At 38.5% G+C, this 27,433-nt stretch overlaps 1 protein-coding gene across 1 annotated transcript in view; it reads right to left on the bottom strand.

Moving 5' to 3' along the window:
• Positions 1-27,433, bottom strand: part of LOC149146616 (upstream activation factor subunit UAF30-like) — a 321,482-nt gene that overhangs the window by 201,220 nt on the left and 92,829 nt on the right. The window lies entirely within an intron of this gene.

Raw genomic sequence — 27,433 nt, 5'->3', positions numbered from 1 at the left:
ATCATGTTTCATAAGGTGGCAAATACAATGCAAAAGCAAACAAATGCCAATTCAGTATGCCAATATTATTCGAATTACTGCTATAAATGTGCCCGCAATGTATCAATATCACTAGCTGATGGACAATGGCACGAGGGAAGCTAGCATGCTTTCCAATTTGTTCTTCATCACCCATACTAATGCTCTCACTTGCCAAGTTTTAAGTGCACCATATCCTGTTCTTTCATTGTTTTTCGAGGTAAAGTACACTATGCCATGTAAAAACGATGACAACTATGATTGTCATAAATTATAGCTATGGCACCAATAAGAGCATAAAGTGATAGATAAAATCGTAGCAAAAGGAAGAGATGGATCTCCAAATTTACTATCTCGTGATCTGCACCCACAACAGAAAATGTGTGCTTTTTAGGAGGCCATAGTGTACACAAACACCTTCCAAAAAATGTGGTCAATTTGATATTCCAAATGGTAATGTGCGCTTGATCATTCATAATCAAGTTTTGAGAAATCTCATTCTCATTACTTTCTTCCCCAATTTTTTGTCAACCCAGAAATTTTGGTGCACCCAAATTAATGCTAACTGCAAGTGATCTATTAAACAAGAAAATTATATTCATAAGTCAAACACAGTCACACCTAGCTGAGTCTGATTGGACTCCATCAAACCAGCTGTCTGATGAGACTCAACCTGGTCTGACTGAATGGACTCACTTCTTCCCCTATTAAACTGAGATCGTTCATTTGTTCATTTTAACCTTGTTTGACAATGATTTTTTGAGAACAGATGGGAAAGATGTTAGCATGATTCTTCTGCACACTGAGACCTATTACCCCTCATGTCAGCAGGGGTCAATGTTATCAGAACCGAACCAGTGATCAAACCGAAAAACCTTGTGGACTAGGAACTGATCGGAACCGAACCAAAACTAGTAAAAAAACAGATCAAAAAACTGGTTGACCAAAAACACATAAAATATTCAAATTTTAAAGAAAAACATATATATACATGTGCATCCATATGAATCCAAACCATTTATACACAAATAAGCAAAAATTCTCATTTATATAGCATGTAAGGGTGCACATAACCAAAATAGCATTGAGTGCAATCCATCCCTAAACTGAAAATACATCAACAAATAGGCTCTAGATGGCCTCTAACATCCAAAAAAAATCATGCTACAACAAATACCTACATATCATCAAAATCATTGCCTATATTGGGATCTTCGTCATCAATATAACCCTCTAAGCATTAAAATAAGATAGAAAAAACGTAGCATGTCAAGTCAAGATTTTGTTTGAGTGATGGGTACATTTTTAGTAGTCATGATAGAGGAGTTTGACAACCAATGCCACTAACATCAAAGTACATCAAGGGATTGATGTTCTTTATTAAATACCAGTTCCTTACCCTCGTACATGAAAAAATCTAATGGAAACATTGCAATCCCCGCAATCCTGAAATCCTGAAAAATTGTTAAGTTTGCTAGATTTTGAGTGAAATCTAAAATTCTACTTTCTCTGTATGAAATCCAATGAGGTTGGAACCACTATCAAACATTTTGAGTCATCCTAAGTCACTTTTACTTTAAGAATTTAACATTACCATGAATTGCTGGCAATAATAGGACCATAGGGTTGAATATTAGGCTAGCCTAGGAAAGAATTAGAAGTGGGCCAACCAAATGAAAAAATCAAAAACCCGAAAAGAAATAGGCAAATTTTTACTCTGACCCGAGAAGGTACAAATTGCATTGAACCGGTCGGTTCGGTGAAATAGGCTAGTTCAGTACCAAACTGGCATATTCTAGTTCTAAAGCCTTGACCGGACTGGTTTAGGGCCCAAACCAGTTGTACTGGCTAGTTTCGTTGGTTCCGGTCCGGTTCTTATAACATAGGCAGGGATATACATACACTTTTTAAGAGCATTTATCACCATTATAAGCCCAAGATCAAAGATTAAAGCCTTGTAACTACCATGTGAGGCCTTGTATTGTGTGTTCTAGACCTTGCTTTTGGTTGGCCATGGTTGGTTCCTTTAGGTGTATCTTTAGTTATTTTTGTCCTGGATAGGATTGTAGTGCCTTGGATGGGCTTATTTGGGACCCATGGTTTACAAGAACCTTGTCTTATGTAGGAGTTGTTGACCTCTACTGGTCAACTACCCATGCAGTACACCCCCTTCTTTTTCTTTGTCAGAAAGGGGTAGCACCTGAACGACGTGTCCGTGCCAGCCTACAGTCATCAGCAGCTTGATCATTTCAATTGTAAACCCAGTCTGCATGTATGAATTGTAAATAATCTAAGCAGATCAGAGTCATGTATGTAAAATTGCCTAGGTGGACCTAACTTTCTATGATAATCTATGTCCCGGAAGGTTTTTCGTCTCACTGATTCATGGATCGGCAGAGTTTTCCTTCAAACCTGACCCCAAAGCCGGAATGCATTTTGTTATTAGAACTTTAGGAGAATCCTAGTGTGTTAATCTGCTAGATTATAGTTGTGTCGCAGAAATGGGTGATTGATGAGGGTCTGTGTTAAGCGGGCTTGTCCCCTTGAGATGTAAATTGTAAAAGTCATGATGTAATGTGTCTTGAGGGTCGAAAAATGTTTTAAATCCCCTCGTGAGTCCTAAGTCCTAGGTCCTAGGTGATGTTTCCAAAGGTTTAGTTCGATGATCCATTTAAAAAATGAAATAAAATAATAAAAATTTAAAAAAATGAAATAAAAAAAAAAAATAATAAAAAAAATTTTAAGATAATAAAAAATTAAAGAATTTAAGTGAATAAATCGACGGATGAGATCAAGAGATGTCTTGATCCTCATCAACGGTCGAGATCATTTCTACATGGATCAATCGAACTAGCCGTTGGATCATTTCCTTTAAATAGGGTGCTAGGAGTCATTTTCAGATCATTGGATCTGTGAGTCTGATACTGAAGAAGCTCTCTTGTAAATTTGTTTCTGGTTAATAAAGGAAGACTTTGGGGTCTGTTGTCGCGCGGATTGACACGACAACGCTCAGACCGGGGGCTGTCACTCTGATCCCCGATCCCTCCGTTTAAGCCTGTCTCCCGCGGCTAAGGGGGGTAGTCCCTGTGAGATGATGAGACCAACTGTCGACCAGTTGGTTGGGAGACACGAGATACGATATAAAAAGCACTAAAATGATTTGATTATTTGAGCAGACCAGTGCCTTAAGAGATTATTGTTAAAATGATTACTTGTTAGATATAGAAAAATAAACCGTGAACAGCAATCATTTGTCATCAAAAGGTATCAGCGAAATCACATAACCAAACGATATCCAGCGACTGAGAATTTTGAAAAAAGATAAATGCTTTAAACCACCACGAGAATCCTAGACCATTAACTAGATATCATATTTGCATCTCGACTTGAAAAATTCAGATCTTAAGATATAACATAAAAAACAACTGAAACTGGCAAAAATGATTTTCCAAATTTTTTATGTGATAAAATGAAACCTAAAAACCCTAAAACCTGATAAAAACTGCATAAAGCAAAAAATTTGAAACCCTAGATCAGAGAAAATTGAAACCCTAAGACAACTGATTAATTTACAGATTTGGCCCCTTAACAACCAGATTCAGCAATAAGAACGGAAATATTTTAACGAAACGAAAATTTCAGATTTGTCACTGTGAAGAACTTCAGAAAATTTCTCATGCAAATCAAATAAATAAACCGAATGATAGACCCAGGATCAAATCCAACTGGGCTCAGCAAAAAATGCTTGCGGGAGTTGGCTGGTTCAGCCGAGAACTTCCCCGAACGCCCACAAAATTCCTTCAGAAAATGTTTTCTGCACAGCTCAAAACAACCGTCAACAAAGAGGGCAAAAATGCTGCTAGATCTCAAACAGTAATGGAGATACCTGCCATTACTTCAGAAACCCTAACAGCACCCAAACCCCAGCAAGTGAACAAGATACCTGTGCTCACAATACTCTATAAGAAGCTAATATTAATGGCTGAAAATAACATATGCAAAAAATGAAATGATCTCACAGCATTCCAAGAAAGTAACACCAGCAAGATATGGACCCCAAAGTCTTCCTTTATTAACCAGAAACAGATTTACAAGAGAGCTTCTTCAGTCTTAGACTCGCAGATCGAATGAATCGACAATGACTCCTAGCACCCTATTTAAAGGAAATGCTCCAACGGCTAGTTCGATTGATCCATGTAGAAATGATCTCGACCGTTGATGAAGATCAAGACATCTCTTGATCTCATCCGTCGATTTATTCACTTAATTTTTTATTATTATTTTTTAAATTTTTAAATTTTTTTATTATTTATTTTTTATTATTAGTTTTTAAATTTTATTTATTTATTTTTTTTAATTTGTAAATTTTTTAAATTTCTTAATTTTTATTTATTTTATTATTTTTTAAATTTTTAAATTTTTTATTTTATTTTTTAAATTTTTAAATTTTTTATTATTATTATTTTTTTTTTTTTTTAATTTCTTAATTTTTATTTATTTTATTATTTTATTATTATTTTTTAAATTTTTAAATTTTTTATTTTATTTTTTAAATTTTTAAATTTTTTATTTTATTTTTTAAATTTTTAAATTTTTTATTATTATTATTTTTTTTTAAATTTTAAAAATTTTTATTATTTTTTATTTATTTCATTTTTTTAAATTTTTTAAATTTTTATTTATTTTATTATTTTATTTCATTTTTTAAATGGATCATCGAACTAAACCTTTGGAAACATCACCCAGGACCTAGGACTTAGGACTCACGAGGGGATTTAAAACATTTTTCGACCCTCAAGACACATTACATCATGACTTTTACAACTTACATCTCAAGGGGACAAGCCCACTTAACACAGACCCTCATAAATCACCCAGTTCTGCGACACAACGATAATCTAGCAGATCAACACACTAGGATTCTCCTAAAGTTCTAATGACAAAATCCATCCCGGCTTTGGGGTCAGGTTTGAAGGAAAACTCTGCCGATCCATGGATCGGTGAGACGAAAAACCTTCCGGGACGTAGGTTACCACTAGAAAGTTAGGTCCACCTAGGCAATACACATACACGACTCATGTCTGCTAAGATTATTTACAATTAATACATGCAGACTGGGTTTACAATAAAATATGATCAAGTTGCTGATGATGGCAGGATGGCACAGACATGCTGATCAGGTGCTGCTTCTTTCTGCCAAGAGAAAGGGGGGGTACTGCATGGGTAGTTGACCGGTAGTGGTCAACATCTGGCTCCACTTGGGGACACGTTGCTGCTTGCAGGAATGTGAGAATCCAGAATCTGCATCCATACAACACAAAAATAAGTAGCGTCCATCCAAAAATCATCATATACATTAAGCACAAGAAAGATAAAAGCTCCTCATTTATTAACTAATCTAGAAAAACAAATCTAATCCTAAAACAGAAATAAAAATGCGGAAAAAACAAGGAGTAGGGTTAGAAATACGATACAAAAGATGCCCCACGGCATCAGATGTGTTCAATATAGTGCATACTGAGCATTTGCCTGCTTTCAGGCAAATCTGTCGGCTGCTTGTCGGATGTGCCATGTCCAATTTTGCATATGGTAGGACTCCTTCCTATCCGAAAATCAAGCTGCTCACGGCCGTCTGATGCATCAAATCCTCGTCTAATCTTCTTCCTCTTGCGCTTCTTCTTTCTGGCAGGATGAATTACTGATGATCTGGAACTTTCTGTTTCGAAACTATCAGATGAAGTGTGTAAGTTATGCATGCTAAGTCTTTTTGTGTCTTGCATCTGATTTTTATCGTTTTTAAGCTTATCTGGATCACCTTCAATTAACCATCTTTCAATCGAATCAATAACCTCCTCATAATAAGATGGAGCTTGTTGCAACAAATGAGAAGGCTCCTGGTCTGTTGATGTTCCCTGGTTTCTCTCATTTTCCAATTGCTGAAACCTTTGAACTTGTATTTTAATGGCATCAATCTGACTAGAATGTTGAACCTTTATATCACTGATTTGTCTGGCATGGTGTTCTTGCATGTCTTTTATTACTTTAACATTCTTTTCCTTTATGTCCATCAAGCAATGCTGTATAAAATTTATTTCTTCTTTATGGTTCGCTTGCATGTCAGCCACTTGATTATTATGGTTGAACGTCATGATGGTCATTTCCTCATCCATGGTTAATAGCTTGTTTTGCATAGAGTCAATTTCCCTATCATGATCAGCTTTCATGGTCACCATATTTTCCTCTAAGATCGACAACCTGCTTTGCATGATTCTAATTTCTGTTTCATAATTAGTTCTTATGGCCTCAATTTCCTTAGCATGCTGGTTTTGCGTGACCTCAATCTCTCTATTACGTTTCTCCAGGTGAGTGCATAAAGTTTTCACATCATTGACATAATTAGTTTGATTGATTTCCATATTTCTTACCAGCATCATTAGATCTTGTATAATTTGCTTTTGCTCTTCTTTTTCATTGTCATTTGTCCTTGATTTTTCACTATCATGAACTTGATCTGCAATATTTTCGGTGGATGACACATTTTGACATGAAGAATCGTCCTGGGATCTTTCAGCTGGACCTCCTATCAAATTACTTACATTCTGTTGCACAATTTTGGAGGAAGAAGGCAAGCTGTTTGGATAACCATATCTATCTTCAAAAGCATTGATAATATCAGCCAAAGAAGAGAAAGAATCCTTAGGAAAATTGTTAAACCAATTCAAAGCATCGTCTTCTAAAGAAAGGACAAATAGACGCATTTTGATATCACCATGATGAAACTGAGGGGGTCTGCAATATGTGATCATGAAGCGAATAAACAAGTCAATATGCCTTTTAGTAGCGATTGGATCACCATCTGAAAAAATAGGCAATTCAGGAAGGGCCTCCTCCGGAAAATCATGGAGACGGTGAGTAAAACGACATGGTTTAAATGAATAATCCATGATGAACAATAAGGGATGATAGAACTAGATCTTTGCTCAAGAAAATCAAAAGATGAAAGAAGTGGAGTCGCCACTTGAACAACAAATCTGATTCTAAGATCCGAGAAGCAATCAACAAACAGATATGCGGTAGGCTTCTTGTCTGGGAAAAAATAAGAAAATGGAGTCGCCACCCAAACAAGAAACAACCCCAAGAGATGCTGCTGATATGGGATGAAAAGATGCCAAAAATATTGAATCTGCCAGCTCAACTGAGAGATGAGAGATGAGAAGATGAATGTCGATGAAACTCCAGGAACAGGAAAACTCTGTCCCCGGCAACGGTGCCAAAAAATGTTGGCGTTCCTGGCTCAAACGAATGATAGATAGATGAACGATGAATGATGAAAAGATGATGAAACACCAAGGACAGAAAAACTCTATCCCCGGCAACGGCGCCAAAAAATGTTGGCGTTGCCGGGCCAGATGAAGAGATAAGAAATGAGAAAAATGATTGTCATTTGAAAACACCGAGAAAAAGTATCCCCGGCAACGGCGCCAAAAAATGTTGTCGCGCGGATTGACACGACAATGCTCAGACCGGGGGCTGTCACTCTGATCCCCGATCCCTCCGTTTAAGCCTGTCTCCCGCGGCTAAGGGGGGTAGTCCCTGTGAGATGATAGAGACCAACTGTCGACCAGTTGGTTGGGAGACACGAGATACGATATAAAAAGCACTAAAATGATTTGATTATTTGAGCAGACCAGTGCCTTAAGAGATTATTGTTAAAATGATTACTTGTTAGATATAGAAAAATAAACCGTGAACAGCAATCATTTGTCATCAAAAGGTATCAGCGAAATCACATAACCAAACGATATCCAGCGACTGAGAATTTTGAAAAAAGATAAATGCTTTAAACCACCACGAGAATCCTAGACCATTAACTAGATATCATATTTGCATCTCGACTTGAAAAATTCAGATCTTAAGATATAACATAAAAAACAACTGAAACTGGCAAAAATGATTTTCCAAATTTTTTATGTGATAAAATGAAACCTAAAAACCCTAAAACCTGATAAAAACTGCATAAAGCAAAAAATTTGAAACCCTAGATCAGAGAAAATTGAAACCCTAAGACAACTGATTAATTTACAGATTTGGCCCCTTAACAGCCAGATTCAGCAATAAGAACGGAAATATTTTAACGAAACGAAAATTTCAGATTTGTCACTGTGAAGAACTTCAGAAAATTTCTCATGCAAATCAAATAAATAAACCGAATGATAGACCCAGGATCAAATCCAACTGGGCTCAGCAAAAAATGCTTGCGGGAGTTGGCTGGTTCAGCCGAGAACTTCCCCGAACGCCCACAAAATTCCTTCAGAAAATGTTTTCTGCACAGCTCAAAACAACCGTCAACAAAGAGGGCAAAAATGCTGCTAGATCTCAAACAGTAATGGAGATACCTGCCATTACTTCAGAAACCCTAACAGCACCCAAACCCCAGCAAGTGAACAAGATACCTGTGCTCACAATACTCTATAAGAAGCTAATATTAATGGCTGAAAATAACATATGCAAAAAATGAAATGATCTCACAGCATTCCAAGAAAGTAACACCAACAAGATATGGACCCCAAAGTCTTCCTTTATTAACCAGAAACAGATTTACAAGAGAGCTTCTTCAGTCTTAGACTCGCAGATCGAATGAATCGACAATGACTCCTAGCACCCTATTTAAAGGAAATGCTCCAACGGCTAGTTCGATTGATCCATGTAGAAATGATCTCGACCGTTGATGAAGATCAAGACATCTCTTGATCTCATCCGTCGATTTATTCACTTAATTTTTTATTATTATTTTTTAAATTTTTAAATTTTTTTATTATTTATTTTTTATTATTAGTTTTTAAATTTTATTTATTTATTTTTTTTAATTTGTAAATTTTTTAAATTTCTTAATTTTTATTTATTTTATTATTTTTTAAATTTTTAAATTTTTTATTTTATTTTTTAAATTTTTAAATTTTTTATTATTATTTTTTTTTTTTTTTTTAAATTTCTTAATTTTTATTTATTTTATTATTTTATTATTATTTTTTAAATTTTTAAATTTTTTATTTTATTTTTTAAATTTTTAAATTTTTTATTATTATTATTTTTTTTTAAATTTTAAAAATTTTTATTATTTTTTATTTATTTCATTTTTTTAAATTTTTTAAATTTTTATTTATTTTATTATTTTATTTCATTTTTTAAATGGATCATCGAACTAAACCTTTGGAAACATCACCCAGGACCTAGGACTTAGGACTCACGAGGGGATTTAAAACATTTTTCGACCCTCAAGACACATTACATCATGACTTTTACAACTTACATCTCAAGGGGACAAGCCCACTTAACACAGACCCTCATAAATCACCCAGTTCTGCGACACAACGATAATCTAGCAGATCAACACACTAGGATTCTCCTAAAGTTCTAATGACAAAATCCATCCCGGCTTTGGGGTCAGGTTTGAAGGAAAACTCTGCCGATCCATGGATCGGTGAGACGAAAAACCTTCCGGGACGTAGGTTACCACTAGAAAGTTAGGTCCACCTAGGCAATACACATACACGACTCATGTCTGCTAAGATTATTTACAATTAATACATGCAGACTGGGTTTACAATAAAATATGATCAAGTTGCTGATGATGGCAGGATGGCACAGACATGCTGATCAGGTGCTGCTTCTTTCTGCCAAGAGAAAGGGGGGGTACTGCATGGGTAGTTGACCGGTAGTGGTCAACAGGGTCCATATCTTGCTGGTGTTACTCTCTTGGAATGCTGTGAGATCATTTCATTTTCTGCATATGTTATTTTCAGCCATTAATAATAGCTTTTCGTAGAGTATTGTGAGCACAGGTATCTTGTTCACTTGCTGGGGTTTGGGTGCTGTTAGGGTTTCTGAAGTAATGGCAGGTATCTCCATTACTTCCTGAGATCTAGCAGCATTTTTGCCCTCTTTATTGACAGTTGTTTTGAGCTGTGCATAAAACATCATTGAAGGAAATTTTGTGGGCGTTCGGGGAAGTTCTCGGCTGAACCAGCCAACTCCCGCAAGCATTTTGTGTTGAGCCCAGTTGGATTTGATCCTGGGTCTATCATTCGGTTTTATTTTTCTGATCTGCATGAGAGATTGTCTGAAGTTTTTCACAGTGACAATCTGAAATTTCTGTTCTTTAAATATTTTCCGTGCTTATTACCAGATCTGGCTGTTAAAGAGCCAAATCTGTACATTAATTTTCTGATCTAGGGTTTCATTTTCAGTTTTGCTTAGGTCAGGTTTATTTAGGGTTCCAAATTTTCGTTTTATTCAATTTTCATTAGGGTTTCGTTTTTTTTCTGTGCAGGGTGCTCATAAATATCAGATTTTCAGAACTTCAGGGCTGCCAAGATCATAGAAATCCGCTACTTAAAATCGTAGTCCATCACTCCTGCTCAGCCCGCAGATCCGAGGCCGACCTCACTTCACGCAGAAAAAAATCAGCTCCAGCGTTTCATCCTCGTCCATGCACGATAAGAGAAGAAAATGTTGAAACGATACCAGTTCTAGAAAGCCCGGCAATCAGCGTATCAACGGCTCAGGGCTACGATTTCTTTTGTCTCAGTTAGCAAACAATTCCCTTCAGAAATGCTGAGCTGCGATGGAGAATCGACTTTCTGGAAAGCTGAACAGCTGTTCATGGTTTCCGCATTCAGTTTCTTTGTTTCAAAACGAGGTCATGATTTTGATAAGCTGCCGTCACATTTTTGCTTCGGTTGAGTCACATATCTCTGCGTCTTCACACTCTATCACGACTTCGGCATCGGATCTATTCACACACTGCCGCCATCACCTGTAAAATCACGCCGGCAGCAGGGGAAAATGCGTCCAGAGGTCTCAGCGTCGGCATCAACCCGTAATCCATCTGTTTTCACACGGCATCGTAGCAGGTATAACGAGTTTCGTTTGTATCACTCAGGTAATAGCGTTTCACGCCATTTCATTCACGAGCAGTCTCCAAGCTGAGGTAAAAAAAAAAAAATCGATTCATTCCACGTCAAAATAACCTGCAAAAAATTCATTTCCGCCGCCAAATCGTGGAAACCAGGTAATGCGAGTGGTAATGCGTTGGTTTTGATCAGCATTTGTCTGCGTTTTGAATGCGTTAGCAACAGCACCTTAGTCATAGTCTTAGGCTTTGATTCGTTTAGATTAGTTTGTATCATTTATTTTGTTTAAGATTTAGTTTTCATTTCCTTTTTCATTTGATTTTTGATTTAGGTTATTTTATTAGTTACGTATTTTAGTTTTTTTTTTTTAAATAGATCTTAATTACATTTGAATTGGGTTTGTTTTTATTTTTGTTTTAGTTTGATTTTAAAATGAGAAATATAAAAATATAAAAAAGGGATCTTTTTTTCAGTTTTAGATTAGATGATTTTAGATTTTTGTTTTTTTTTTTAGATTTGTATGTTTTAGCTTTAATTTAGACTTTGCATAGTTTTGTTTATATTTAAAATAGTTTTTTTTTAATATTTAGTCCTTAGATTAAATTTTAATTAGACTTTAGGTTAGATTTTAATTTATTTTTATATAGTTTAGTTTTAAATTAATTTAGTTTTAAAATTTTATTTTTTTAGATTTTTAATTTTCATTTTTATAATATTGAAAAATAAAAAAAAAATAATAAAAATAAAAAAATAAAAAATAAAAATAAAAAAAATTGAAATTTTTTTTTTTTTTTTTCGAAAAAATATAAAAATTTTGTGGAAAATTCTCTTCGTCAGATCCAGTCATTTTCGGGAATTGTCGTATCTTTCGTGCTGAGATCTAAATTTTCAAGTCGAGATGCGAAATACGATGTCTGGTTAATAATTCATGATTCTCGTGGTGTTTTAAGGCATTCATTTTTTTGAAAATTCTCAATTGCTGGATATCGTTTTGGTCATTCTAAGAGCATTGTGATTTAGCTGATGATAGATGATTGCTGTTCATGGTCCATATTTTTATATCATTTAACAAGTAATCGTTTTAACCACAATCTCTTAAGGCACTGGTCTGCTAAATTAATCAAATCCATCGAGTGCTTTTTATATCGTATCTCGTGTCTCCCAACCAACTGGTCGACAGTTGGTCTCATCATCTCACAGGGACTACCCCCCTTAGCCGCGGGAGACAGGCTTAAACGGAGGGATCGGGGATCAGAGTGACAGCCCCCGGTCTGAGCGTTGTCGTGTCAATTTGCGCGACAACATTTTTTGGCGCCGTTGCCGGGGACAGAGTTTTTCTGTTCCTGGGGTTTTCATCGACATTTATCTTCTCATCTTCTTATCTCTCATTTGAGCTGGCAGATTCATATTATTGACATCTTTTCGTCCCATATCAGCAGCATTTCTTGGATTTGTTTCTTGTTTGGGTGGCGACTCCGCTTTCTCATTTTTCTCAGACAAGAAGCTTTCCTCATATTTGCTTGTGGTTACTTTTTGGATCCTAGAATCAGATTCATTGTTCAAGTGGCGACTCCACTGTTTTTATCTCTTGATTTTCTTGAGCAGGTATCTAGTTCTATCATCCTTTTAATCCCTTATCATTCATCATGGATTATTCATTTAAGCCATGTCGTTTTACTGAACGTCTCCATGATTTTCCGGAAGATGCCATTCCTAAGTTACCTATTTTCTCGGATGGTGATCCAATCGCTGTTAGAAGGCATATAGTCTTGTTTACTCGCATCATGATCATATACTGTAGATCCCCTCAGTTTAATCATGAAGATATCAAAATGCGTCTATTTGTCCTTTCTTTAAAAGATGATGCGTTGAATTGGTTTAACAATTTTCCAAAGGAATCTTTCACTTCTTTAGAAGACATTGTCGATGCTTTTAAGAATAGATATGGTTATCCAAACAGCTTGCCTTCTGCCTCTAAAATTGTGCAACAGAATGGAAGTAATTTGATAAGAGGTCCAGCTGAAAGATCCCAAGACGATTCATCATGTCAGAATGTGTCATCCACTGGAAATATTGCAGATCAAGTTCATGATAGTGAAAAATCAGGGACAAATGACAATGAAAAAGAAGAGCAAAAGCAAATTATACGAGATCTAATGATGCTGGTGAGAAATATGGAAATCAATCAAACTAATTATGTCAATGATGTGAAAACTTTATGCACCCATCTGGAAAAACGTAACAGGGAGATTGAGGTCACGCAAAGTCACCATGCTAAAGAAATTGAGGCCATAAAAACTAATTATGAAACAGAAATTAGAATCATACAAAGTAGGTTGTCAGTCTTAGAGGAAAATATGGTGACCATGAAAGCTGATCATGATAAGGAAATTGACTCTATGCAAAACAAGTTATTAACTATGGATGAGGAAATGACTATCATGACGTTCAATCATAATAATCAAGTGGCTGACATGCAAGCAAATCATAAAGAAGAAATAAATTTTATGCAGCATTGCTTGATGGACATAAAGGAAAAGAATATTAGAGTAATAAAAGACATGCAAGAACACCATGCCAGACAAATCAGTACTACAAAGGTTGAACACTCTAGTCAGATGGATGCCATTAAAATACAAGTTCAAAGGTTTCAGCAACTGGCAGAGGATAAGAGAAACCAGCAAACATCAACAGATGAGGAGTCTTCTCATTTGCTGCAACAAGATTCATCTTACTATTGGGAGGTTGTTGATTCGATTGAAAGATGGTTGATTGAGGGTGATCCAGACAGACTTAAGAATGATAAAGATCAGATGCAAGATGAAGAAAGACATAGCACGCATATCTTACATACTTCATCTGATAGCTTTGAAACAGAAAGTACCAGGTCATCAGTAATTCAACCAGCCAGAAAGAAAAAGCGCAAGAGAAAGAAGATAAGACGAAGATTTGATACATCAGACGGTCGTGAGCAGCTTGATTTTCGGATAGGAAAAAGTCCTACCATATGCAAAATTGGACATGGCACATCCGACAAGCAGCCCACAGATTTGCCTGAAAGCAGGCAAATGCTCAGTATGCACTATATTGAACACATCTGATGCCATGGGGCATCCTTTGTATCGTATTTCTAACCCTACTCCTTGTTTTTTCTGCATTTTCATTTCTGCTTTAGATAGTTGATAAATGAAGAGCTTTTATCTTTATTGTGCTTAATGTATATGATGATTTTGGATGGACGCTACTTATTTCTGTGTTGTATGGATGCAGATTCTGGATTCTCACATTCCTGCAAGCAGCAACGTGTCCCCAAGTAGAGCCAGATGTTGACCTCTACTGGTCAACTACCCATGCAGTACACCCCCTTCTTTTTCTTTGTCAGAAAGGGGTAGCACCTGAACGACGTGTCCGTGCCAGCCTACAGTCATCAGCAGCTTGATCATTTCAATTGTAAACCCAGTCTGCATGTATGAATTGTAAATAATCTAAGCAGATCAGAGTCATGTATGTAAAATTGCCTAGGTGGACCTAACTTTCTATGATAATCTATGTCCCGGAAGGTTTTTCGTCTCACCGATCCATGGATCGGCAGAGTTTTCCTTCAAACCTGACCCCAAAGCCGGGATGCATTTTGTCATTAGAACTTTAGGAGAATCCTAGTGTGTTAATCTGCTAGATTATAGTTGTGTCGCAGAACTGGGTGATTGATGAGGGTCTGTGTTAAGCGGGCTTGTCCCCTTGAGATGTAAGTTGTAAAAGTCATGATGTAATGTGTCTTGAGGGTCGAAAAATGTTTTAAATCCCCTCGTGAGTCCTAAGTCCTAGGTCCTAGGTGATGTTTCCAAAGGTTTAGTTCGATGATCCATTTAAAAAATGAAATAAAATAATAAAAAATTTAAAAAATTTAAAAATTTAAAAAAATGAAATAAATAAAAAATAAAAATAAAAAATTTAAAATAATAAAATAATAAAAAATTAAAAAATTTAAGTGAATAAATCGACGGATGAGATCAAGAGATGTCTTGATCCTCATCAACGGTCGAGATCATTTCTACATGGATCAATCGAACTAGCCGTTGGATCATTTCCTTTAAATAGGGTGCTAGGAGTCATTTTCAGATCATTGGATCTGTGAGTCTGATACTGAAGAAGCTCTCTTGTAAATCTGTTTCTGGTTAATAAAGGAAGACTTTGGGGTCCATATCTTGCTGGTGTTACTCTCTTGGAATGCTGTGAGATCATTTCATTTTCTGCATATGTTATTTTCGGCCATTAATAATAGCTTTTCGTAGAGTATTGTGAGCACAGGTATCTTGTTCACTTGCTGGGGTTTGGGTGTTGTTAGGGTTTCTGAAGTAATGGCAGGTATCTCCATTACTTCCTGAGATCTAGCAGCATTTTTGCCCTCTTTATTGACAGTTGTTTTGAGCTGTGCAGAAAACATCATTGAAGGAAATTTTGTGGGCGTTCGGGGAAGTTCTCGGCTGAACCAGCCAACTCCCGCAAGCATTTTGTGTTGAGCCCAGTTGGATTTGATCCTGGGTCTATCATTCGGTTTTATTTTTCTGATCTGCATGAGAGATTTTCTGAAGTTTTTCACAGTGACAATCTGAAATTTCTGTTCTTTAAATATTTTCCGTGCTTATTGCCAGATCTGGCTGTTAAAGAGCCAAATCTGTACATTAATTTTCTGATCTAGGGTTTCATTTTCAGTTTTGCTTAGGTCAGGTTTATTTAGGGTTCCAAATTTTCGTTTTATTCAATTTTCATTAGGGTTTCGTTTTTTTGTTGTGCAGGGTGCTCATAAATATCAGATTTTCAGAACTTCAGGGCTGCCAAGATCATAGAAATCCGCTACTTAAAATCGTGGTCCATCACTCCTGCTCAGCCAGCAGATCCGAGGCCGACCTCCCTTCACGCAGAAAAAAATCAGCTCCAGCGTTTCATCCTCGTCCATGCACGATAAGAGAAGAAAATGTTGAAACGATACCAGTTCTAGAAAGCCCAGCAATCAGCGTATCAACGGCTCAGGGCTACGATTTCTTTTGTCTCAGTTAGCAAACGATTCCCTTCAGAAATGCTGAGCTGTCGATGGAGAATCGACTTTCTGGAAAGTTGAACAGCTGTTCATGGTTTCCGCATTCAGTTTCTTTGTTTCAAAACGAGGTCATGATTTTGATAAGCTGCCGTCACATTTTTGCTTCGGTTGAGTCACATATCTCTGCGTCTTCACACTCTATCACGACTTCGGCATCGGATCTATTCACACACTGCCGCCATCACCTGTAAAATCACGCCGGCAGCAGGGGAAAACGCGTCCAGAGGTCTCAGCGTCGGCATCAACCCGTAATCCATCTGTTTTCACACGGCATCGTAGCAGGTATAACGAGTTTCGTTTGTATCACTCAGGTAATAGCGTTTCACGCCATTTCATTCACGAGCAGTCTCCAAGCCGAGGTAAAAAAAAAAAATCGATTCATTCCACGTCAAAATAACCTGCAAAAAATTCATTTCCGCCGCCAAATCGTGGAAACCAGGTAATGCGAGTGGTAATGCGTTGGTTTTGATCAGCATTTGTCTGCGTTTTGAATGCGTTAGCAACAGCACCTTAGTCATAGTCTTAGGCTTTGATTCGTTTAGATTAGTTTGTATCATTTATTTTGTTTAAGATTTAGTTTTCATTTCCTTTTTCGTTTGATTTTTGATTTAGGTTATTTTATTAGTTACGTATTTTAGTTTTTTTTTTTAAATAGATCTTAATTACATTTGAATTGGGTTTGTTTTTATTTTTGTTTTAGTTTGATTTTAAAATGAGAAATAAAAAAATATAAAAAAGGGATCTTTTTTCAGTTTTAGATTAGATGATTTTAGATTTTTGTTTTTTTTTAGATTTGTATGTTTTAGCTTTAATTTAGACTTTGCATAGTTTTGTTTATATTTAAAATAGTTTTTTTTTAATATTTAGTCCTTAGATTAAATTTTAATTAGACTTTAGGTTAGATTTTAATTTATTTTTATATAGTTTAGTTTTAAATTAATTTAGTTTTAAAATTTTATTTTTTTAGATTTTTAATTTTCATTTTTATAATATTGAAAAATAAAAATAAAATAATAAAAATAAAAAAATAAAAAATAAAAAATAAAAAAATTGAATTTTTTTTTTTTTTTCGAAAAAATATAAAAATTTTGTGGAAAATTCTCTTCGTCAGATCCAGTCATTTTCGGGAATTGTCGTATCTTTCGTGCTGAGACCTAAATTTTCAAGTCGAGATGCGAATACGATGTCTGGTTAATAATTCATGATTCTCGTGGTGTTTTAAGGCATTCATTTTTTTGAAAATTCTCAATTGCTGGATATCGTTTTGGTCATTCTAAGAGCATTGTGATTTAGCTGATGATAGATGATTGTTGTTCATGGTCCATATTTTTATATCATTTAACAAGTAATCGTTTTAACCACAATCTCTTAAGGCACTGGTCTGCTAAATTAATTGAATCCATCGAGTGCTTTTTATATCGTATCTCGTGTCTCCCAACCAACTGGTCGACAGTTGGTCTCATCACCTCACAGGGACTACCCCCCTTAGCCGCGGGAGACAGGCTTAAACGGAGGGATCGGGGATCAGAGTGACAGCCCCCGGTCTGAGCGTTGTCGTGTCAATTTGCGCGACAACAGGGGTAAACATCGGTGTATGGGCAAGTCAACCTGCGTCCAGTTGCACATATGTCTTACCACATGGTTGTGTGTCTATTGATTCCATATGTGGCCTTGGCCTTGGTGCAGTGTCCCTCAAAACCTCAAATAGTTCTCAACACAGTAGTATCAAAAATTAAACAATACAAGCTTCTGAGTTAGTGTTAAATTATGGTATGTTCAATGCTAAGAGCAATTTACTTCAATTCTTCTTATTAGCCCAATATCAATTTCCAGTATGGCAATTACATTAACATGAAAGTAAAATGTTGATAGAACATAAATGAAATAAATAGAAGACAAGCCAAGAAAAGAGACACAAGATGTGGTGCTAGCCAGGGACAAACCCAAATGCGGGGAAACCCTTTGATCAATTCTTCTATATTCTTCAATAATTCAGCAAAGAGAGAGATAGTACAATATCACAAATCAGTGATTTACAACAGTAGTAATGAAACCCTTGAACAACAATAGAAAAGGTGATCAATCAGCTCCCAAAATGTCCTCAAGACAACGTACGAGAACTCAGTCTCCAACGGGAGTAATGGCAGCCCAAAACAGTCAATGTAAGATGGTCAAAACAGCAGTGAATGCTACAGCATACTACAGCCAGCCCTAACCTGTGAACGCTTTCATAAATGTGCCCTCCAACAAGTCAATGCAAGTTGTCCCAAGCCTAGGAGAGGCTATCCACTCAAAACCGCAGTCAATGGAGGCAATATGCTGGTCAACGCAGACCTAAAACACCCCAAACAAGATTGTTGCACCTTCCTGCTTCCTTGCGGCCCTAACTGCGCCCTCTCACAATGGTGCCCTAGCTGCATCCTCATTCCTTTGTATACCCAAGAGACAAGGAGAGAGAAGATATGTGTGGATGAGATGAGTGATCTAATGCCTCAAGATCTCCTCTATTTATATCCCACGTTGAGGTTTAGCTGGGGGTGTGAAACACTATTATACTTGTTGGCCGACCTTGACAAATTGTCAAGAAATACAAATAAATTCATATCTCCATGAATACATGTCGGAATCGGATGATCGTTAGATCAATCCTACACCTCTCGATGAGAGGAATCCAACAAAAATATCAGCTGCTATAAATAAGATGACACACATGGAGCTTGGCCCTAGTTTCCAATTTTAACAGTTAGTTCACATTTCCCAAAGCAAGTGGTCCTGGAAGGCAAAAAGTCAATTTGGTCCCAAATGCTCAATTTGATGAGGAAATGACATGCCATGTTGCAATTTTTCTAGACAGTGAAGGCATTGTCAAGTTATAGGTGGTCAATAGGTATAACAAATTTCTGATTGGAAAAACAAGGGCATCGTTGGGTAGTTTTAGACATACATTATGTCAAAAGGTATAACAAGTTTCTACTTTCTCTATATGAAATCCAATGAGGTTGGAACCACTATCAAACATTTTGAGTCATCCTAAGTCACTTTTACTTTAAGAATTTAACATTACCATGAATTGCTAGCAATAATAGGACCATAGGCTTGAATATTAGGTTGAGGGCCATAGGCTTGAATATTAGGCTAGCCTAGGGGAGAATTAGAAGTGGACCAACCATATGAAAAAAATCAAAAACCAAAAAAAAAAAACTAGCAAATTTTTACTCTGACTCAGGAAGGTACAAACTACACGGAACTGGTCCCGAACTGGCCGGTTCGGTGAAATAGGCTAGTTTAGTACCAAACTGGCCTATTCTGATTCTAAAGCCTTGACCGAGCTAGTTTAGGGCTCAAACCAATCGTACTGGATAGTTTTGTTGGTTCCAGTCCGGTTCTTATAACATAGGTATGGATATACGTACAATTTTTAAGAGCATTTATCACCATTGTAAGCCCAAGATCATAGGTTAAAGCCTTGTAAGTTGTAACTACCATGTGAGGCCTTGTATTGTATGTTCTAGACCTTGTTTTTGGTTGGCCATGGTCTATCCCTTTAGTGTATCTTTAGTTATTTTTGTCTTGGATAAGATTATAATGCCTTGGATGGGCTTATTTGGGACTCATGGTTTACAAGAACCTTGTCTTATGTAGGGTTAATCATCGGTGTATGGGCAAGTCAACCTGTGTCCAGTTGCACGTATGTCTTACCACATGGTTATGTGTCTATTGAATCCATATGTGGCCTTGGCCTTGGTGCAATATCCCTTAAATAGTTCTCAACACTGTAGTATCAAAAATTAAACTTTACAAGTTTCTGAGTTAGTTCACATTTCCCAAAGAAAGCGGTCCTAGAAGTCAAAAAGTCAACTTGGTCCCAAATGCTCAATTTGATGAGGAAATGACATGCCATGTTGAATTCTTCCAAACAATGAAGGCATTGTCAAGTTATAGGTGGTCAATCGGTATAACAAGTTTCTAATTGGAAAAACAAGGGCAACGTTTTTTGACATACATTATGTCAAAAGTGGCTTCTTACCCACCAAAAAGTGGGTAAGCCCTAGGAGAAAAATTTTCCTCCTTGGATAGCCATCTAGCTAGCAGCCCTACTGATCAACACATAACATGATGCCAAGTTCCTCCACTTCTTACTCCGATCATATTTCTCTCTCCCATTCAGCATCTCTTCTTGAAGGATGGTGGGTCATCCATCGACGGGTACTTTAACGATTTGTAAATCATGTGCTTTCAGATAATGTTATGGGCATACTAATATGGATCAAGGGGAAAATTGGATAATTGACCAATCTTGATTGTATTCTTGTTCCTCACTTCACCTGGGAGGTTAGTCCTTGAATCTAATCCAATGGAACCTCCTCTGAGGCCTTAGGATTTTAGGAAGGGCACTACTGGGGAGGCTCCAATTGAAGTTGTGTGTCCATGATTATTACATACTTACCAATTTCTATCTTTCTCTTTATTCATCTCCATTCTTCAGGTTGGTGGTCATTGTTCATTGTTATTAGCCCCCTTTCATTCTCATCCTTGAGTTTAGGATCGGAAAACTTAGCCCTGGAGGTTGATGTTGCTAAAAGAAAGATAAAAGCATAAGAAACTCTAAATTAAAGAAAAAGATAAAATGTAAAATATGGCTGGGACAGTTGTTTAGCGCATGGGCAGAACTCTAACATGAGCTCTACCCCTCATTAGCCATCACCTAGTTCCTCAAGCACACAATGCTTCATTCATAAAAAGGAACTCTTGTATTGTCTCAAACTTGATGACCGATAAATTGACTCGTCCTTAAGGGGTAATGGAAAATTTCAAAAGCATGTTTGGGCTCCTCCACTATGAGCCCAAATCAAAACAAATCATAAAGAAGTAAAAGGGGCACCAGAGGAGTGGAAAAAATAAGACGAACAATGAGGAAACTCATGCCTCCATGATTACTCCCTCCTTATATCTATACATTCAGGATGTTGAAACTCCATTAGCTGGTCACTTGGATATGGTATTCTTACCCACATCCTGTGGGTAGTGTATATAGGAGAATTTTTTTCTCCTAGGTGGTCCTCAGCCAGCAGCCAACAACCCCTTGCAACCACCAGATAGCTAGATGTGCCATTATCTCTGCCACCTGAGCCATCCATGTGGTCCCTTGCCCACTTGTTATGATCATATGTTTGAAGGTGGGCATCCTGACCTCGATGTTGAAGTTTCTAAGTCTAACTGTTAGAAACCCTCCATGTACTTTCTGATTTATTCCTTCCTACTTGTTCTAATTAATTAACAAGTTATTTACCATGTAATATTGAAAATAAACACAAGTACATGCTCAACATATCACAGACCATCAACTGGAGGAAACAAAAACAAGCCCACAAATGACACCGTTATTTTTGGACTAATGTCCCCGGAAAAACCCAATGCGAGAAAAATGGTGCAACTATTCGAGGGTTTGATTTATTAAGTAGTTTCAGAATACAATCTGGGTGCCAAATCTAACTCATCCAATAGAGAAAAATCTCAGCAGTAGTACCTCTCCTTCGAAGACAGATGCTTCAGCTGAAACCCCGGATAAACACTCCGGCAACTCCTCAACTCCAATCTACCCCATGAAAAACCCCAGCGTCAGCCTCTAGGGACTGTGTCAGCCTCTTCTGCCCTCTACGTCAGCTTTCTCGGCAGTTCCGACAGTTCCCGACAGTTCCGGCTATTCCCGGCAGTTTCGGCTTCTACCCTCTGCGTCAGCTTTCCCGGCACTATCTCTGCCTCTCTGCTTCTGTATTCATCGCCCCTCAGCTGCAACTCCAGGTCACTCTCTCAACTTTCTCAACAAACCCAGCCCCAGAAAGTCGAAATCTTGATCTCTTGGTGTGTTCTCCAAGTGGCCCTCGAGCCTCCTCTTATACTTTTCTCATTGACAAATCAATGGCTGAGATTAAGTCCCTGATCAACGGCTAAGATTAGATCTGGCTTGATCCATGACTTTTGGACCATTCTAACACAATTTTATATTAATTCACATTAATATTTTAATTTCCCTAAGTTTAGACTTAGGGACTCCATTAAAAATATTAATTATTTTAATATATCCCAAACTATTTAGAATCTGCCAAAACCATTTCTAGGTATTGGAGATCTCATGTGCCTTAGCCTCTCCACCAAATTTCGTGGCTAGAGAACATCCGATGCTACCCTAAATCAACACTCCCTCTTAGCGAGGATTGTGCTTTAGCAATACTCCTTATTGAGTATTATTCTAACCATCTGACGTCGGTCCCTGATGCTAGGCCTGCTACCCATCATCTGTACTGTTGCACCTTGTACCACCACCCATGGCTCTACCACTACCATTGTTGCATCTGTACAGTAGCTCCCTCTACATTCGTGCTGCTACCCATGGCCCTGCCACTGCCACTGTTGTGTCTGCACTGCATCCCCTCTCATCATGCTGCATCGTGTTTCCCATATCACCGCCACTTCTAACTACTGCATTGCAACTTAGTTACTGAGAAGTAAGTAACTGATCTCCCAACTCTAAAATCTTTTCAGGCTAGAGACACTCCCAATGGTGAAGCTCCCTCTATCGCTGACAAGTGCTCCCTGCTGCTGCAACAACTCCCTGCATCTATCACCATTGCACACCTCTTTGTGCCATCCTGCACTGGCACAACACTCCCGTGCCTTCGCATTGTTGCAATCTGCTAGCCTCGCGTTGTCCTGGGAATCCTACATTGTAGCTTTCTCTGCCGCTCCATCCTCATCCGTCTCTACCGACATCCACTAGTCCTGCTACTCCTCTTCAGGGCTCCCGTAGCCAGGTATAATCCAAGAGGTTGGGTACCTCGAGGATCCTGCCCCTCATCTTCTGTAGTCCTCTTGACTACAACTCGATGTCTCCCCACTTTCGCTCAAGTGGTGTGTGTGCACTCATGGCACAGTCATCGTCTGTCTCCACTTCCTTATTTGCCCTTGCTGGTGCTGCCTTGGTCTAGGAAGCCTCTCCCTTGCTCTTCTTCCTCAGACACTGGGTCACATAATGACCCAACTCCCCACAGTGGAAGCATTTGACTTTGGAGACATCCTTCTTCTTCCGCTTTTCTTGCTTACCCTCAGATGCTAGTGCAGCATCCACCTGCTCCTCCTTCTTGATTCTGATACCCTTGCTGCTGCTTCCTGTCTTGGTCACCCTCCTGATCTCTTCTTGGTGAAGAGTCGCCCATATTTCCTCCCAATATGAAAGGGTCGCCCATATTTCCTCCCAATATGAAAGGGTCGCCCTACCCAATATGCTCTTGGACAAACACCTCCCTTTGTGTTCTGAGACTGCATTTAGGGTTATTCTCACCATAAACTCTGGATCTCGTGTGGCCCCTATGGAAGTCAGTTGATCTCAGATCTCCTTCAATCGACTAAGGAAGGTGTCGATCTGGTCTCCCTTTTGCATCTGGTATGATCGTAGTTGATTTTATAGGAGCATCTTCCTTTGCACGAAAGTATGCTGATAAAACTTGGTCAGGGCCTCCCACATCTCCCGTGTCGTATTCTTCTCGACAATATGTGGTATTATATGATCCTTGATCCCATTAAGAATGATACTCTTGGCCCTCACCATTGCTTCCTCATACCTGTCATTGTTAGCTGGGTCAACTGGGACCGCTATCGTCTTCAAGACGAAGTGCTTGACACAATTTCTATCAAGTATGGATAAGATTTTGGCCTTCCAGACTACGAAGTTTGAGGCTCCATCCAATCTGTCCTGGTCTCTTACTTTGTGTAGTGCCATTCTGCTGCTCTTCTACTTCCCTCCTGGAAGTTCTTAATGTGACTCCCTCTGAGCCTTGATTTCCCTCCTGGAAATCCTTCTGTCGATGTCGCGATGCCCCCTACTCTGATCGTCTGTACAACCGCACCACTGATCTGGATTTCTCGGCTAGAAACCCTCGGTAGCAACACCCTCCTCCTTGGCCTTGCCCTATTAGGTATTGTTCTAACAACAGTACTCCACCAGCTCCACTCTACAACTTATCCACAGCCTCCTAAACCCCAGCAACCTGAAGGTGAGAGCTCCTTGGCTCTGCGCAGTCCTAACACCGGCAAACTAGCTCCCTAAGCCAACTACGTCAGCCCTCCTAGCCTTTGCGTGAGCCTGTCTTTACCTCCCTCAGCCTCTGCATACCCTCTTCTTGGCCCAAACTTGATGACATAGGCACTACATCACCCCTTCCTCGCTGTTTACTGCTAGGAACAATTTCTGTCACTCTGGACAACTGTTTTCTGTTGCTGCTGCTCTGCTCGGATGATGTCCTCAGTTCTCCTATGATCTGCAACCACCCTCTGATACCATGTTGAAGTTTCTAAGTCTAACAGTTAGAAACCCTCCATGTACTTTTTGATTTATTCCTTCCTACTTGTTCTGATTAATTAACAAGTTATTTACCATGTAAATACTGAAAATAAACACAAGTACATGCTCAACACATTACAGATCATCAACTGAAGGAAACAGAAACAAGCACACAAATGACACTGTTATTTTTGGACTAATGTCCCCGGAAAAACCCAATGCGGGAAAACCGGTGCAACTATCTGAGGGTTTGATTTATTAAGCAGTTTCAGAATACAATCTGGGTGCCAAATCCGGCTCACCCAACAGAGAAAAATCTCAGCAGTAGTACCTCTCCTTCGAAGACAGATGCTCCGGCTAAAAACCCGGATAAACACTCTGGCAACTCCTCAACTCCAATCTGCCCCACGAAAAACCCCAGCGTCAGCCTCTAGGGACTGCGTCAGCCTCTTTTGCCCTTTGTGTCAACTTTCTCGGCAGTTCTGACAATTCCCGACAGTTCCAGCTTCTGCCCTCTGTGTCAACTTTCCCGATTGTTCTGGCAGTTCGGCTGTTCCCGGCAGTTCTGGCTTCTGCACTTTGCGTCAACTTTCCCGGTTGCTGCGCTGATCCTCCCGGCACTATCTCTGCCTCTCTGCTTCTGTATTCATCGCCCCTCAGTTGTATCTCCAGATCACTCTCTCAACTTTCTCAGCAAACCCAGCCCTAGAAAGTCGAAATCTTGATCTCTTGGTGTGTTCTCTAAGTGACCCTCAAGCCCCCTCTTATACTTTTGTCGTTGACAAATCAACAATCAAGATTAAGTTCCTAATCAACGGCTAAGATTAGATCTGGCTTGATCCATGACTTTTGGACCATTCTAACATAGTTTTATATTAATTCAAATTAATATTTTAATTTCCCTAAGTTTAGACTTGGGGACTCTATTAAAAATATTAATTATTTTAATATCGCCCAAACTGTTTAGAATCTGCCCAAACCCTTTCTGGGTATTGGAGATCACATGTGCCTTAGCCTCTCCACCAAATTTCATGGCTAGAGCATATTCGATGCTATCCCAAATCAACACTCGAAGGTATGACTTTTCATTGGTATAGTTCAATAATTTTCCTTAATTATCATGGCCACTTGGGGAATCGATTGGTGGGGAGACTCGGCGGAAAGAGTGGAATAGGTCTGTACTCTTGTCTCCAATGCATGATTCCATGGTTAGCCTTGTATCCTAGTCTCGTGGGATCTCCTTTACTAACCCCTAGCTTCAGGGTTGGCAATACTTGGGAAATCTTGACTTTTGTTGCATGGTCCCACTCGCCGACACCACATACATTCCCTCCTTCCACTCATTTTAGCCCCATTCATCTCTTTTCCCATCCAGGTCCACATGTGTCCATTGGTTCCACATAGGGTTAGCCTCCCCCTTGCCTTCTCCACACCTTGGGTCAGCCTTGGAACAATTCCCCAAAGGTTAATGCAGCTAAAAAGAAAAGAAAAAGCATAATTTAACCACCCTCAACCGGAAATGTATCAAAAAATGCAAAAGATGAACGAGTTATACAAATTTAGCGAGCGGGAAAAATCCAACATGAGCTCTACCCCTTATCCATGGCCATCACCCTGGTTCCTATGGGCCCTAGATGAGCCCCATCCATCATCAAGGAACACAAGATTGTCCCAACCCCTGGTGGGCGATGAGACACCCAACCTTAAGGGGGTCTATATACTACACAATATACTCTCATCCCCTAGAGCCTAGAACAGTTATGAAGAAAAATAAATCAAAGGTAAAACGCATATGAAGAAGGGTGGAAAACTAAAGGTCAGGGTAACTCATGTACCATGATTTGCTCCCTCCTACACTCATATACCCAGGTGTGGGCTTCCCTTGTTATAGTTACCCTTGTACCATAACATGTGGTCTAAATGATTCCCCTGATCCCCACTCTGTTCCATTTCTTTAGCACTTGCCACCTACCACTTGAGGGATGTACCATGGACATGTCACCACCCTTAAAAGATGAAACCACCTAATAAGATCCTTGGTTAATCCCCTTATTGAGCTTGGAGACACTTGTACATGCCAAAGCCCACTATGGAAGGGAATGCCACCATGAAATGCCCCATTGATTACATGACTTGTAAGATCTTTTACTTGATTATTCTAATGATTTGTTGTATTGGAGGACAAAGGGGTGCATTGGATCTTATGCAGGATTGCAGGTGGGTCTCCCTATATGGGGTCCTAGCCCTCCAAACAGCCACATTGGCACTCGTAGGGTGAGCATTGAGAGTCATGGGCATCCACCATAGCAGAGGGTACTTCATGGATCCCCAGTAGCACTCATTGATTGCTCGTGTTCCACCTTTTTGACGAGGATGATGCACCTGATTCACCATGCCTAGCCGGCTCCACACATGCACCACACACTTGGCATACGATCTAGAGTCTAGATGAGGGCTTATTTCATTATCGAGCCCTTACAGATGGTTTACAGGGACTTTCGATCCACTTGGGGGCACCTCAGGGATTTTCTTGGATAACAAGGGGCCAACCCCTTGTCCACTATGTTTGAGGTCCATTCTCACATCATGGCACACTCTGGACTTCATTAGCCCTCCTCAAAGGCCCAACGACTCACTTTATTTATCATTCGACCCTCTTGAGAGGCTTATTATTGTGTTATTGAGCTATCTTGGTGGGCTTGTCACCAATGGATGTTAATATTGAACATTATTTTATTATTTGGGGCTCAATTAGGACAAATTAAGCAAATCGAACTCCTTAGTGATTGTATAAATAGAAGTGAGATGATTCATTTTGATCATCATCACTAGGATTGGATTAGTATCTCTTACGAGATTTTCGCACTTTTGTTGGGATGAATTTTGGAGCTTTTCTTGATGCACTATGATGTTTGGATTTCGCTATTGTCTTTGGAGATTCTCTAATGCGAATTTGATAAATGGATATACTCTCTCTCTCTTGTAAGTCGAAATTTTGATGCTATTCTTGTTATCTTACTGGTTAACTACATTTATGTTGTTATCTTTATTCTTGTGTAGGTTAAA

This window comes from Pinus tabuliformis, chromosome X (assembly GCF_031772625.1).
Source record: "Pinus tabuliformis cultivar Carrire ecotype Pingquan chromosome X, CPIR1, whole genome shotgun sequence".
NCBI lineage: Eukaryota > Viridiplantae > Streptophyta > Pinopsida > Pinales > Pinaceae > Pinus > Pinus tabuliformis.
The sequence above is the reverse complement of the archived record's forward strand: the minus strand, read 5'-3'. Positions and strand labels throughout refer to the sequence as shown.